Source organism: Armigeres subalbatus, chromosome 3, assembly GCF_024139115.2.
Source record: "Armigeres subalbatus isolate Guangzhou_Male chromosome 3, GZ_Asu_2, whole genome shotgun sequence".
Lineage (NCBI taxonomy): Eukaryota > Metazoa > Arthropoda > Insecta > Diptera > Culicidae > Armigeres > Armigeres subalbatus.
The window spans coordinates 121,415,889-121,420,075 of record NC_085141.1 but is presented as its reverse complement, the minus strand read 5'-3'; the positions used below and the strand labels follow the sequence as shown (position 1 = coordinate 121,420,075).

Here is a 4,187-nt window from a genome sequence, read left to right as displayed (position 1 = left end):
GAGGAGGAAAAGGAAGGTAAATTACCTTTCTTGGATCTACTGGTTATCAAGGGAACAAATGCAACATTAGACTTCGAAATCTACAGGAAGCCCACCAACACCATGAGAGTCATCCCATACACATCAAATCATTCGTATCAGCACAAAATGGCAGCTTTTCATCACATGATCCACAGGATGCAGACGATTCCCCTGAGCGAAGAAGGAAAAACGAAGGAGCTACAACACATCTTGGAAACAGCGAGGATCAATGGATACAAGGAAAGAACAATACAAGCAATCATCAACAAGAAGCAGAGGAACCTACGGAAAACGAACTGACAACACTAACACCGATCGATGAACCGCTGAAGAGGGTATCGGTCCCCTATGATCGACACATCACCCACCAGCTACGCCATCGACTGAGGAAATTCGGCATCGATTTAGTATTCTCCAGCAGAAGCAATCAACTGAAGACACTGTTGGGCTCCACAAAGGATAGAGTAGAAATGTTAAATAAGGCCGGGGTTTATCAAATTAATTGTTCACAGTGTGATAAATTATATGTAGGTCAAACAAAAGATCGTTAGATGTAAGGTTCAAAGAACATATTGCAGAAGTAAGTAAGGCTAAGAGGGAAACTGATAAGGGATTAAATTATGAGTTTAGGTCTAAGGTAGCTGAACATGTATATCAGGAAAATCATTCAATTACGACATCAAACATTAAAATTTTAAGAAATGTCTCTTCTCCGTGGAAACTTGATGTTGCTGAGAGCTTGGAAATCTACCGACAGGTACAAACGCGGTTGTTGAATAAAGATCAAGGAAATGGTAGCTCCTGGCTCTTCAAGTTTATACCTAAGCATTAAGCGCATCAAGCGAGTAGAAATAAGCACCGTAGTAAGATAAGTACCTAGATAAATTATTATACCTACGCATAGTATAAATAGTGTAAGCTGCGATCATTTTCTTCAAGTCGAGTCAAGTACAAGACACTGAAGACGGCCTTACTGTTGAGGTCGAAATACGTATCTGTCAGGATACAATTAAGTGGTGGAATTCAATGGGATTGTTTAAACTCGTCTTATGACAGGTGAAAACATTCCACTAAAAAGCTCAAAATAATTTTCTAATCAATCTTAATCAATCAATAAATCAATTTCAATTAATCAGTTGATCAATCAATCTCAATCATTCATTTTTAATCAATCTCAATCCATCAATTAATCTTAACACAACTCAGGACAAACTGCAAGGTCACTACTGGAAAGGCCTACTGCGATAGATAATAATCCACGACTGGTTTTAATTTGACTTTTTGACCGGATCTTTCATTTCATCGATGTGATGAGCCTGCTTCATGGCTGCTGCGGATGTTCCATCCTCACAAATTATGTACACAATTACGTCGTTTCGTATTAAATTCATTGTTTTATTCATCCATATTGCAAGAGTCATAGGTAGCTGATAGTCATTAAGCGGTCTTGTTATTTGCTTTACTTCCAGAAGAGAAACTGCTGTAGTGGGGTCATGAGATGGGGTCATCTATCCGCTCATCAATCGGCTTGTTTGACAGGATTTCATTCAATGTTACGGTTCCAGTAATTACCGTCAGCCTCGACCAACTCCTCCGAATGACATCAAAACTTTTCAACTCCTGGTTGCATTCGATTTTTTCCCCAATCTTGGCTATCGAAACGGTCGCGTACTTTTTTTCTTCAACAGCAGTTCGTACTTGTACAATACGTCGATGTCCAGCTTCACCCATTAGTTTGTTTCAATGACGATCTGCTTGATGCTAACACCGATCTTGAACACCTCGTCATAATCGATGCTGTTGGTGTTGATCATGATACTGTGTGTCGTGTCGTCATAAATAACCTGTTGGGCAAGAAAGGAAAAGAAATTTGATTACAAGTGTTGTTGATGCTTTTGGTATTCATAAGAATTTCTCGACCTTTTAGTGTGATCAGAGCGGCCATGTACTGAGCACATCCGTACAGGGATGAGCGCTTCAGTGCCCTCTGGCGAATATTGTACTGCATTCTATGTTCCTGAGACAGACCGGGTGATTTTCTGCTCTCGACGAGTTTGTGAATTTAGTGGGGCAATATTCCCATTTCACTTGTTTGAAGGATCTGAGCGGCTATGTTCTCATCTACTGCATCGGTCGTCGGCGCTGGTAGCAACTTAGCGAAACAAATGTTGTACTCTTGGTCTTGGATGATGCTGCGGGGTAAAGGGAGTTGAAATCCATCAGCAGGATGAATTTGTCGTAGAATCCCTTGATCGGTTCCAACACAAGGCAACACAAAGCTGGATCAATATTTCCATACACCAAAAGGAACCAATTTAACACGGTTCATTCGTTTTTACACAAACATTTTGAACGCGATTGAAAAATTCGAAAACAAAAACAAACATCGGAGGTAAGCAAATCTCGGGTACTTTTTCATAACGGCGTATATCGCAAATTGTAAACAAACCCGTTTTCAACAGCATATGGCATCAAATTCATCTAAAAATGTGTATATCTTCAAAGCTACACTCAGCCAAGAAAACTAGTGATAATCATACAAATGTCTTATGTTTTTTTGCTATAAGAATTACGTATAAAATTTGTACGATTTTCTTATGAACTGTGTGTTATTTGACCAAGAATGATCTTTATAAGTTTGTCTTATGAAAATATAAAGATTTGTCGATGATGGAATTCATAAGAGAATCTTATAAACATCAATCATTCTTGCATATGAGGGTCATAATGTTATCTACACGGTTTTTGTATATGCTGTGCATTCTTATAAAGCATTAGAGTAGACAAATGCAAAAAATCCACAACTCATTGTACAACATGATATTTTATTTTTCTCTAAATAATAATCACATTCTACCGTCTAAGACGAATTAAGTAACTCCATTTAATTCCACCAATTATTTCGATATCTTTACGCAAAGATATCGAAATAATTGGTGGAATTAAATGGAGTTACTTAATTCGTCTTAGACGGTTGAATACATTCCACTAAAAAGAGCTTAAAATATTTTTTCTGAATCACATTCTCTTAATTCATTCGATTTATGTTTCGTCGAGATGCATCGCACCAAGTAGGAGACTCGAGAATAGTCTCATTGTCGGTATTCCTCTCATTCGCTTCTTGCGTCAACAAAGTTCTGAAAAATATGAAATATTATTTTAAAAGTGAATATAAACGCCTAACATTTACTTACATTTCTGATCCAAACAACCAACTGCTATCGAAAGCGATATTAAAAAAAATCCCAGTTGATGAACGATAAAACGCAGTTTACAAGCGCGAATGTCGATAAATATGTCGAGAATAAATCTGCGATGAGAATTAGTTCGTCCACAACATACTCTGCCATGTTAACTTCTCATTTCATAAGATTTGTCTTATGAGTTTTTCACATCAGAAGTAGTGATGAAAATCATAAGACAACTCTTATGTTTTATTTTATCTATATATCACTCCCATGAACTTTATAAGATACAAGAATGAGTTTCATGAAGAATAAGTCATTATCATAAGAAGCTCTATGAAAATGAAATTCGCTCATTTTTCCACGCTTCATAAGATTAGGCTTATGATGTTTAAGAGATAGTTTAGTTGAGTGTACATGAAAATTAAAAATGTAAATCTTTTTTTTTTTCAAAACGATGTAACATCATTGTTGAAAATATTGCACATACATCGCTTAGCAGAAAATGTGCTTTAAAATTTTTTTTCGAACAACTAAATAGTTTAAAACGTGCGTCTGCTTGTACTTTTGCATCCCTGGTTTCAAAATTAAGCTTGTTACTTGATTTTTTTGATTTCCCTTAAGAAAAATATTTTACGTTGTTTTTTTTGCAGTAAATGTTGTTACATCGTGTTGTAAGTGTTGCAATTTTTTTGTCGCATGCGTGTGTAACGTTTCAACTTGACGCAACATTTCGACGTATCAACAATACAGCGTATACAGAGCAGCGTAACATTTCGACGAAAGTAGCATGACCTCGGTCATGCTGACATATCAAAACGACATATGTGATTTATCTGTTGCAGAACGTTGTAACATATATTTTTATCAAAATAACTGAAATGTTCACACGTAGTGTATATTTCAAAGTCAGTGACGATGAACATTTTCATAATGTATTGTGTCGCCAGCACTAAATTGTATTCCGACTTCCGACGTTTT

At 36.5% G+C, this 4,187-nt stretch overlaps 1 long non-coding RNA gene across 1 annotated transcript; it reads right to left on the bottom strand.

The window, feature by feature from the left end:
• Window positions 1–1,391: 1,391 nt before the first annotated feature.
• Window positions 1,392–2,478, bottom strand: LOC134219728 (uncharacterized). Its single transcript, XR_009981645.1, has 2 exons — window positions 1,942–2,478; window positions 1,392–1,865 (listed from the first exon to the last, which is right to left on the bottom strand). It is a non-coding gene; the product is annotated as an uncharacterized LOC134219728 (long non-coding RNA).
• Between the last annotated feature and the right edge of the window lie 1,709 nt (window positions 2,479–4,187).